Consider the following 11,495-nt stretch of genomic DNA (forward strand, 5'->3'; position numbering starts at 1 on the left):
GCATCCCAAAGATGCTCTATTGGATTGAGATCTGGTGACAGGGCGCCATTTGAGTACAGTAAACTCATTGACATAATATATAAACCAGTCTGAGATGATTCCAGCTTTATGACATGGTGCTTAATCCTGCTGGAAGTAGCCATCAGAAGATGGGTACATTGTGGTCATGAAGGGATGAACATGGTCAGCAACAACACAGGTAGGCTGTGACGTTGTAACAATGATCAATTCGTAATAAGGAGCTCAGAATGTGCAAAGAAAATGTTCCCAACACCATTGCACCACCAGCAGCAGCCTGAACAGTTGATACAAGGCAGGATGGATCCATGCTTTCATGTTGTTGATGCCAAATTCTGACCCTTCCTTCTGAATGTTGGAGGAGAAATGGAGACTCATCAGACCAGGCTACATTTTTCCAATCATCTATTGTCCAATTTTGGTCAGCCTTTGTGAATTATAGCCTCAGTTTCCTGTTCTTAGCTGACAGGAGTGGCACCCGGTGTGGTCTTCTGCTGCTGTAGCCCATCTGCCTCAAGGTTCTACGTGTTGTGTTCAGAGATGCTCTTCTGCATACCTTGGTTGTAGCAAGTGGTTATTTGAGTTACTGTTGCCTTTCTAGCAGCTCAAACCAGTCTGACCATTCTCCTCTGACCTCTGACATCAACAAGGCATTTTCGCCCACATACCTGGATGTTTTCCCTTTTTTGGATCATTCTCTGTAAACCCTAGAGATGGTTGTGCGTGACAATCCCAGAAGATCAGCAGTTTCTAAAATACTCAGACCAGCCCGTCTGGCACCAACAGTCATGCCACATTCAAAGTCACATACATCACCATTCTTCCCCATTCTGAAGCTCTGTTTGAACAGCAGCGGATCGCCTCGACCATGTCAGCATGCTTAATTTGAGTTGCATGTGATTGGCTGATTAGTAATTTGCATTAATGAGCAGTTGGACAGGTGTACTCAATAAAATGAGTCCATATATATATATATATATATATATATATATATATATATATATATATATATATATATATATATATATATATATATATATATATATATACATAAATGTTAAGAAGCTCCTGGAGATATTCCACTATTCTGCAATAGCCACTGTAATCTTCTACGCGATGGTGTGCTCCCGGAGTAGCAAAAAAACGCAAGAATGCATCCTGATTGGAGAAAATGATCAGGAGGGTCTGGTCCATGGTGGGGACAAACTAGACTCCATAGGGAAAATGGACGGAGAGAACACCAAAAACAAAACTGCTGTCCATCAGAAATAACACCATTCACCCACTGCACACGATCTTAAACAACCAGAGGAGCCATGTCAGAGAAGTTAAGGACCAACAAATACAGCAACTAACTGTTCAACTCCTCTCTGGGGAGGAGGGGGAACAGGAACAAGAGATAGGCTGAGAGGGGTGGTACATAATGTGCAATACGTTATGTACAATTCTGTGTTCTACATGCAATACTATGAATAGATATCTGAATATGATGCACAATAAGAGTATTATACAAAACCTTATCAGATATAGTAATATGGGGGGGGGTTATATTTTTCCATCCTTTACTGGCTGTTTGATTTCCTTCCCCCTTTTTTACAATTGGACTATTGTTAGTGGTTTTGTGAGTATTGTAAGTGTTACTGCTGCTAGGTGAGTCAGTGCTTCTACTGCTGGAAACCAGAGTTTCCCATAGCAGGAGTCTGGCCTCACTTGTGATTTAATAAGTGTCCACATGATGGCGACACAAGCACATTTATGAGCAGGCACACCTGTTGCGCCCAAACTGAAAGAAGGAAAATGAGAAACTGAATGAAGTTGAACTAAAGTCACATTTCAGCTAACTCGTAAGGTCATGTAATATCTGACAACTGTAAAATTATAAATCATAAATGTAAAAAAAATGAAATGATACAGCTAAAACAGTTACTGATGCCGATACCTCATGTCTCCTAGATACCGTCAGTCTGTGAATGTTTCTAAATATTAGATTTGTCTTAATCCCCATTAAAAACAACCACTTATGTAAACTTTGTGAGACAAAGTAAACATCATTTTAATGAATGTTTTTGTGCGAGTTTGTCTGGAATTAATTAAATTTTTTTGCACTAAATCAGTTGTAAGAGGGTTCAACTTGTATTTGAAAATGACCATATTTTGTGCAGCTAAAATCACTTCAAACGCAGTCTCCATTTATTTCAGAAACGTAGTGTTTTACAAACCTTCAGGTTCTACTAATCTACCTCTTCTAGAACAATCGGCATCTCAATCACAGAATCCATTTCTGTAGTTTCTTTGTGCCCAAGCTCTCAAACCAACATGAAAAGAAATCCCTTTCTAAAAGTTTACTGACGACCGTGCTGTGGTTGATTTGTGACTCTCAGAAGGATAAGGTTTATGCTCTGGCAACAATCTCCCCCTGAACATCTCCAGGAGGAAGGAGAGGAGAATCGGCTTCACGAAACAGAAGAAGGAAGCTGCTTCTTACAGATCAAAGGGGCAGTTGAGAGTTTCTGCTCCAACACTTTAAGCTTGTTTATCGGAACAATCCGGACTCACAGCTTTATTGGCGTGTTGGTGAGTCGCAGCAGTACAACCATCAAAGTATAAAACCACAAAACATCATCCGGATCAACACCCTTTTACCTTGTTCTGAGAAAAACATCCCATGTCTCCTAGAAGCTGGACTTTACTGGAATAAACAAAACACCAATCACAGTGAAAAATGACATTTGAATGTGTGCAAAATTATATTTTTGTCTGTGACATTTACTGAGATATTCTCCATTTATCAAAGACCTGTGCACAGCTGTCACTAAACAAAGGGCTTTCTTCACATTTTTTGAAATTTTTTGAAAATGTTAAATTGCAATTGGTCTCTCTTTCACAATTTCTTCTTCCAAAAGTCCTGGATGACGTGTACAGTAGCTGGTGAAAGCAACGGGCATTCCTCTGGTGGCTCTGGCCTTGGTCGTCTCACTCCTAGCTCTGAATTTAAACTGACAGCCCCTGCGGAGGAGCCGAGAGACTTCCCCAGCCATCTGTCTTGGAGCAGCCCCCCACCTTCTCTCCCTCCACACATCCCTCATTCCCACACTGGGTCTTTGTCAGCAGTTCCTGTCCCTGGACTAGGCGTGGCGTGCGCAGAGGCTGGGGCAACCGTGGGTGCTTTCAGAGGCACCTGCAGATGGGACAAAGGGCCAAGGGTGCTGGGGCTGAAGACAGATTGATGCTTTGTGTGCTGAGGATGGAGAGAGCCGAAGAGTGAGAGAAGGAGGGGTGTAGTTAGCCGAGAAGTTTTCAAGGAGAGGATTTTAGGGAGAACTGGGGTAGATGGGGGTGAAGGAAGGGGTTGGGGGGTGTTTTGTCACTCTAGTCTGTGTGTGAGTCCAAGCTTTGGAGGGACCCAGAGAGATTGACAGCTTTTGTGGGCTGCATCTTTGCACAATGGTGGTGCTTTAATGGGCGGTAAAGCTGGAGCAGAGCTTTGGGGAAAGTTCGGTGGGGAGGTGGTGCTCGGTCGTAGTTGTGACGGCGGTGGCTGTGTTAGGAGGCCAAAAGACTGGGACTGGGGGGTGCAAAGGCTTTACTGCTTTGCTTGGTGGGGACCAATTCATGGGTATTCAGTCCAAGGCTCGTTATTCACTGAATGCATCCAGTGGAGGAATGCAGTGGCATCAATTAGAATGTGTTAGCAGATAGCAAAGCAAAGAAGAAAAAGCTTTCTTTCCCTTTTGCTCACAGGACAACACGGTCCCACTATAGGAGGTGTCAGAGCCACAAAGACTTTTTTTGGGTCTCTCTCCATTACATTACCAGAGCAATATGTAAGGTGGGGACTCTTTTGATTTAAATTAAGTGGAAAAAACACTAAACCCTATTTTTATTCAGCAGGGATAATGGTGTTATACTCTATAAAGGTCTTTAACTACTTATGTGTGGCTTAAAATCTTCCCCGGCTCCCTTTTCACTCCACCTCAGTGTCTTATTCTCATTGAGGGCATTGCGTTTATTCAGTGGTGGAGGGTCAAAGACAGACTGTTAAACAAAGTTGCTTGTAGCCTTAACTGCCGCATCACTTCTAATTGTGCATCAGTGGGTCAGTGGTTTGTTGTGTTGTCCCTCTGCGAGAAGAGCGGATATGAATTTAAACAGTGTCTGGTGAGGGATTGTTTGGAGTGGGCTCAGGCAGCCACTCAGAAAGCCGAGGGCCTTTTAGAAGTTTTTTTCTTTAACTTTTGAAACGTCATGAAGGAGGATGGAGAGGAAAACTGTTTGATGCTGATAACACACGGGAGCTGACACATTATTATTCTGTTCCTTAAACATCGGATTGTTCACACACACGCCATTCGAACTAATTGGACCGCACTTAACCAAAAGCATCTGCAGGGTGAGGACAGCAAACAGTCGTGTCTATTAATCACTTAAAATGTCCCAATAAAATGATTGATCTGAGCTCCTTTTCAGGAATTTTGAAAAAGCAGGCATCACAGCCAGGAAACTGTTACTGTCCGTCGACTAACTTTCATAAACTGATTCCTAAGTTTTCCATCCGCGTGCTTCCATTTTGGCTCCAATTTCCTAGCTTTTTACACGAGCAGTTACAGATGGCGTGCATGCTGAAATGGAATTGTGAATTTTTGTTCTCCTTAGGTTTAATGAGAACTAACTGCAAGGAGCCTCTTGTAGAAAGGTGTGGATTTCAATGTGGGCAATTATGGTTCATTTGAAGCCAAATGAGGCAAATTTGCATCCCCTGAAAAGACAACCAGAGTTAAACTGGATGAAAAGTGCAGTAAATTGGGGCAAACATCGCAACATGCAGAAATGCATCTCCGCTGTAATTGTGTAATTGTAGAAGAGCTCTAAATGCACAGCCCAATTAAACTTGCTTCTTCTGCAAGGCAAAGAATTGGCAGGTTATTATGCAGGAAAGTATCAGCACATTTAAATAGCTGCCTCCTTCGCGGGTGGGGATGGAGGGTGAGATCATTTGCAGCAAAATGGGATATCTGATCAAATATGGACAGATGTCTTCATACATGTTGAGCGGCTGTGAATTGGATTGGAAGAGGCAAGATGGATGGATGGCCTCCTCTAAGAGATAGAGCTTCCTGCCCTGAGTAGTGAGGGGGCACAAGAGGAAGAGGGTGAGAGAGGGGGAAGGTTAGGCTCTCAATGGGGAGAGACATTTCCCTGAAACACCAGTTGATGGGTTTCTCCCACAAAGGGTGGAGTGACGCAGTCTGCACTGCTGCATAACAGCCTGGTCTCTGTCTGGATTAGGCCCTGCAGCGTACAAAGGAGAGCTCAAGTAAACGGTTCATGAATGTTGATTAATTGATGCCATTTTTTTTCTTGCGATGCTGTGCATGAAGTAGGTTGTGTGTAAGCTGGTACAAACGAAGCTGGAAATGTGTTTTTGTGGGCTTATTTTACAGATATGCAAATCTAAAATGGTTATTATAGGAAAAAACACAACTTGTTTGATTCATAACTTTGGTGTAGTTTGCCAGTGAAAAGTTCAGAAAGCTTAATCAAGCTGGCTCTGTGTGACTTTCTTTGGTTACCTTGGCTCCCGTCTGAGCTGTCAGATGTGCCCTGCTGGCACAGCGAGCAGCTCAGGTGGCGGACGACGGCGAGGAGGTTCCCACGATGAAGTTTAAGGGGTACAGGTGTCCTGGGAGAATGAGGGTGGCCCAGCAGTAAGGAGGAGGGGAGCACTGGCCCATAGCCCACCTCAATGGAAGGATCCCAGGGGCCAGCTCAATAGCATGGGTTCCACTTGATGGAGAGAGAAAGGAGCGTTTCAGCCGCTGCCCAGCAGGAAAGATCTGGTTGTGGAAGACCTCTTTCAGGACTCACTGTTTGTCTGAAGGCTGTCACAGCAGATGAGTACTCAGCAAACAGCGTGAACAAGGATTTGAACCAGAAAACCAACAGAGCCTTGACAATATTGTGATTGGGCCTTGTCTCTTTAGAGGGAGCTGAAAGCCGAATTGAGAGCGGTAACAAGTGCACATTCAGCTGTGGACAGGGATGCCTTTGGGTTGTGTTTTATGGTTTTGAGGCTTGTACGTGCTGGATAAAGCAAAATCATGTTAATCTCTCTTTTCAGTCATTTAAGAGCAAAAGGGAGCAAACCTGTGGCACTTTAATGGTTGAACAAAAGTCGGACAAAGTCATTCCTCAGTCACGCTTGATTGAGACCTCTGTAATCTCCTGGCCCAAAACAAAAGGCCTACTTTAATTACACAAATGAAAGGAGAACATGAAATAAGATGCAAGGAATTTGCTATAAATTTGAGTCCTGTGTGTCGCTTCTGATCAAGCCATTCTCTTCGTAAGCTTTTCTGCAGACTGCAGGGTCTGTGTAAAGCTGTGTGCACATATCCAATTATCTTCTTTTAATAAAAACATTTTTTTCAATTTTACTACAAGCAAACAAACATCCATGCATCCAGGTGTCTCTCCATGAAGATGCATGAAGATTTTCATCATTCAAGTTTATGTCATGACTTGAGGGAGGCGTCTAACCCAAGACATGCAGAATCAACATGGGACTCAGGAGGTAAGCAAAAATAAAGTCTTTTATTTGGAGAACGGGAACTAAAGATGCACTGGGAGTCCAGTGAGTAGGGTGCCGTAAGGCGATAGTCCAGAGTTCAAGCTCAGCAAGCAGTGAAACAGGTGATGAGCCGGGGCGAGCGAGGGCGGGGGTCCAGCAGAGTGGGGAAAGTGAGGAAGCGGAGAGGAAAAGAGCAGGAGTCATGGAGGAGGATGGGATGTGGTCCTGAAGATCCGGGGTTCTCGGCAGAGTAGGTGAAGGAGTAGATGGTATTCCTAAACAGGGGCAAGCAGACAGGGGTTCAGAGGCGAATCCAAAGTTGTAATACAAGAAAATAGTCCAAGGTCAAAAATCCAATAATCCAAACACGAGAAGTCAAATGAGCGAGCAAGCGAAATACAAGAGGCTGGAGCTAACCAAAAATGTAGCAATCATCCGGCGTCGAGTGGTGTCTCCATCCTCCTTTTATACCAGAGCCTCTGATTACGAATGCAGCACAGCTGGTGTCCCCTCCGATCCTTACCTGTGGAAAGAGAACCTCAAAGATGGTTTAGTGAGGAGGAGCGCTCACCTCGGCTCATGGATCATGACGCCCCAGTAGCGGTCCTAGAGGCCTCATAGTAGTAGATGTGGGAGGGATCTTCGATGAACGGCCGGGGGATCCATGAACGTTCCTCCGGGCCATAACCCTCCCAGTCCACCAGGTACTGCACCCCCCATCCCCGGGGACGAGAGTCGAGGATCCGCCGAACCTGGTGGACCAAACCCCCCTTGTAGAGCTGAGCAGGCGGAGGCGGGTCCGGGGTCGGACAGAGAGAGCTGATGACCACGGGCTTGACCAAGGACACATGAAACTTGGAATGAATCTTGAGGGACCGTGGGAGGTCCAGGCGAACGGTCACAGGACTGGGGTCCGCTGCAACCTTAAAAGGGCCAAGGAACCTAGAGGAAAATGTCCTGGATGTGGCTTTGAGGGACACATCCTTTGAGGACAAACAGACCTTCTGTCCAGGAGTGTAGACTGATGCCGGGCAACGATGTCGGTCAGCCAACCACTGGTTCTTTTCAGCAGTGTGCTGAAGAACGGCCCTAGTGGCGGTCCAGGCACGACGGGCCCGGAGGAGAAATTGTGGTGTGGTGGTGGTTGAGTCAGACTGGAAGGGAAACAGAGAGTGTTGGTAACCAAGGGAAACTTCGAAGGGGTACTGACCTGTAGCCGAGGACATGAGGCTGTTGTGGACGTATTCCATCCAGGCCAGGTGGTCGCTCCAGGAGGCGGGATTGGTGGAGCACACACAGCGCAGCATGGCTCCCAGCTCCTGATTCATGCGCTCGCTCGAGCTTCCTTGAGGTAAATCAAGTTCTTATGGTCGGTCCAGATAACAAAGTGGTGTTCCGCCCCCTCCAGCCAGTGTCTCCATTCTTCGAGGGCCAGCTTCACTGCCAATATTTCCCAATCCCCCACGCCGTACCTGCTCTCCATTGGTGTCAACCATTGCAAAAAAAAAAAAGGCGCAGGGATGGAGTTTATGGTCCAAGGGCGATACTTGTGACAGGACGGCTCCAACCCCAGTGTCGGAAGCGCCCACCTCTAGGGTGAACTGCTGCTTTGGATCCAGTCTGGTGAGAACTGGAGCCTCCGTGAACTTCCTCTTGAGGGCTCGGAACCCAGCCTCGGCTTCTGGAGACCAAGAGAAAGGTTTAGCGAGGGACGTGAGACGGGTTAGAGGAGCGGCAGTCTGGCTATAGTTACGGATAAACCGCCGATAAAAGTTGGCAAATCCCAGGAACCATTGCAACTGCTTCCGGGTTGTGGGTGTGGGCCAGTCTGCAACCACCTGTACCTTGTCGGGGTCTGCCTTTAATCGTCCACTCTCCAGAACAAAACCTAAAAACTTAACAACAGAGACATGGAATTTGCATTCCTCTGCCTTTACATACAGTCTATTCTCCATGAGGCGCTGAAGCATGGCTCTGACGTGCTGCTGGTGTTGGGTGACCGACCTGGAAAATTCAAAATGTCCTCTAGGTAGACAGTTACAAAGTCATTGATATAGTCACCCAATACCGAGTTGACCAGTCTTTGGAACACAGCCGGGGCGTTGGTGAGTCCGAAAGGCATCACCAAGTACTCAAAATGCCCGAGCGGTGTCTTGAAGGCTGTCTTCCATTCGTCCCCTTGGCAGATCCTAAGTGGTAGGCATTACGAAGGTCCAATCGGGTGAAGGCAGTCGCATCCTGGGCGGGCTTGAACGTGGAAGACAGTAATGGGAGAGGATACTTGTCTTTCACGGTGATCTGGTTGAGCCCCCGATAGTCGATACAGGGGTGGAGAGAGCCGTCCTTCTTGGCAACGAAAAAGAAGCCGGCACCTAAGGGAGATGTTGAGGGTCTTATGGTCCCGTTGGCCAAGGCCTCTGAGATGTAGCTCTCCATGCTGTCCCTCCGGCTTGGAGACACTGTAGAGGCGAGGCGCCGGGAAGCAGGTCGATACCACAGTCGAAGGGGCGGTGCAGAGGCAGCGTGGCTGCTCGGTCCTTGCTAAAAACCTGTTGCAGATCGTGGTACACTGACAGTACACGGATGAGGTCAGGAGGCTCGGCAGGGGTCACGTCTGATTCCTTCTGAGCCAGACGAGCTGAGCTGAGGCACCTCTGGCAGCATGCCAGACTCCAGGCCTCGACTCTATTGGCTCACCAATCCAGGTGCGGGTTGTGTAGTGCAAGCCATGAATGTCCTAGCACCACCAGATTCTGAGGAGATGGGAACACCAAGAGTGATATTGTCTCAATGTGGTTACCTGAGGCTCTGAGCTGGAGTGGCGTAGTCCTGTGAGTGATGGTAGATAACGTCATCCCATCGAGTGAGGAAACAGGCATGGGTTCCAGGAAAGGAACGGTGGGAATCCCCCAGTCACAGATTAGTCAGGGGTCAATAAGAGATTGTTCACACCCCAGGTCCACAAGAGCCGTGACCTGGCGGCATTGACCGTCCCACACAACCGAACAGGGGAGGGTGAACCGGAAGGTTGTACTTCCTGTGTTGCTGCCCACAAGGACTCCCGGTCCTACTGGTGGGCTCTGCCTTTTAACAATGCCAGCCCCGTCTGGACGTAATGCCCTGGCTGTCCACTGCATAGGCAGAGACTCTTACTGATTCGACGATGTCGTTCCTCCTGGGTAAGGTGGGTCCTCCCCAGCTGCATGGGTTCCTCTGCAGGTTCTGGCGGAGACGGGGGTCTTGGGCTGGGTTGACAGTGCAAGGAAGATGAAGACGGGTCCATTGATGAGGTCCGTTGAAGTTCCCGATGTCTCTTGTCGATGGAGATGGAGAGCATAATCAGACCCTCCAGGGTGGACGGCTCAGGACACAGAGCTAACTGGTTCTTCACCTTGTTGTTTAGAGCCTCAATAAACGCTGCTTTTAAGGTGTCATTATTCCATGTCATCATGGCCACCATTGTCCTGAACTCTAGTGCCATGTCAGCCACCGTCCTCCGTCCCTGGGAGAGGTACAACAGTTTCTTTCGAATGTCCGTGAGGGTTTCAGAACTGCAGAAGGTTAGTTTAAAATCGTCCAGAAATTCTGCATAGGGACCAGATAAAAACTCGGGGTTGCGGCTCTTAGCCTAAGCCCATCTAAGACCCTTTCCTCTTAACAGTCCAACAATAAATGATATCTTTGCTGAGCCTGAAGAAAGGGTGCTTGGAGAACATTCAAAGGCCAGACGACACTGCAACAGAAACCCATAACAGTCCTCAAACTCACCAGAGAATGTCGGACATGGCGGAGGAGGAGCTAGGTGGAAGTGGGTGACTTCCGTAGGACCAAGAACTTCCGGTCCGGGCAGTTCCGCTGTTGCTGGGGCGAGTGGCGTTGGTTCCGGGGTTGACTCCGGGACCGGAGCTGGGGCTGGTGGTGGTAATCGGTCATGGAGTTGTTGGACCAGCGCCTCCAACTACTGGTAACGCTGATTAGTGACCGCCAGTTCTTTGAGGAGGACGGGAAGTGTCTGTTCCTGCTGGGATATCCGGGTAGCCAGGTCTGCCAGTGCTGATTCCGCTGGGTTAGTGTGCTAGCCGGATGATTCTGTCATGACTTGAGGGAGGCGTCTAACCCAAGACATGCAGAATCAACACGGGACTCAGGAGGTAAGTAAAAATAAAGTATTTTATTTGGAGAGCGGGAACTAAAGGTGCACTGGAAGTCCAGTGAGTAGGATGCCGTAAGGAGTTAGTCCAGAGTTCAAGCTCAGCAAGCAGCGAAACAGGTGATGACCCGAGTTGAGCGAGGGTGGGGGTCCAGCAGAGCGGGGAAGGTGAGGAAGCGGAGAGGAGAGGAGCAGGAGCCGTGGAGGAGGATGGGACGTGGTCCTGAAGATCCGGGGTTCTCGGCAGAGTAGGTGAAGGAGTAGATGGTATTCCTAAACAGGGGCAAGCAGACTTGGGTTCAGAGGCGAATCCAAAGTCGTAATCCAAGAAAACAGTCCAAGGTCAAAAATCCAATAATCCAAACACGAGAAGTCAAACGAGCGAGCAAGCGAAATACAAGAGGCTGGAGCTAACCAAAACTGTAGCAATCATCCGGCGTTGAGTGGTGTCTCCATCCTCCTTTTATACCAGAGCCTCTGATTATGAATGCAGCACAGCTGGTGTCCCCTCTGCTTCTCACTTGTGGAAAGAGAACCTCAAAGATGGTTTAGTGAGGAGGAGCACTCACCTCGGCTCATGGATCATGACAGTTTACCCCTAAAGCAATTGGAAGGAAAATAAACATCATTCTAGAGAAGAGGACAACTTGTCAAACTTGATACCATCACTGAGGGCACTCGGTGAAAAACACTTGAAGGATGTCCATCATTTAGTATTTGGCTGTAAAAGTTTTTATTTACGTCTCATCCGTCAGTCTT

The sequence above is a fragment of the Nothobranchius furzeri genome, chromosome 1 (assembly GCF_043380555.1).
Source record: "Nothobranchius furzeri strain GRZ-AD chromosome 1, NfurGRZ-RIMD1, whole genome shotgun sequence".
In the NCBI taxonomy this organism is placed as follows: Eukaryota; Metazoa; Chordata; class Actinopteri; order Cyprinodontiformes; family Nothobranchiidae; genus Nothobranchius; species Nothobranchius furzeri.